Raw genomic sequence first — 210 nt, 5'->3', positions numbered from 1 at the left:
GCCAGTGCAGAGAAGCTAAAACAGGAGAAATATGATCTTGTTTCTTAGTTCCTGTTAGTACACGTGCTGCTGCATTCTGAATTCTGAGCTGTTTTTAGAGTTTTTAAAGACTTACTAGAGCTACCTGATAATAGGGAGTTACAGTAATCCAGCCTTGAGGTAACAAAAGCGTGGACCAATTTTTCTGCATCTTTTCGGGAGGCCTAATTT

This window comes from Epinephelus moara, chromosome 22 (assembly GCF_006386435.1).
Source record: "Epinephelus moara isolate mb chromosome 22, YSFRI_EMoa_1.0, whole genome shotgun sequence".
NCBI classification, from domain to species: Eukaryota; Metazoa; Chordata; class Actinopteri; order Perciformes; family Serranidae; genus Epinephelus; species Epinephelus moara.
Note: the sequence above shows the minus strand (reverse complement) of the source record.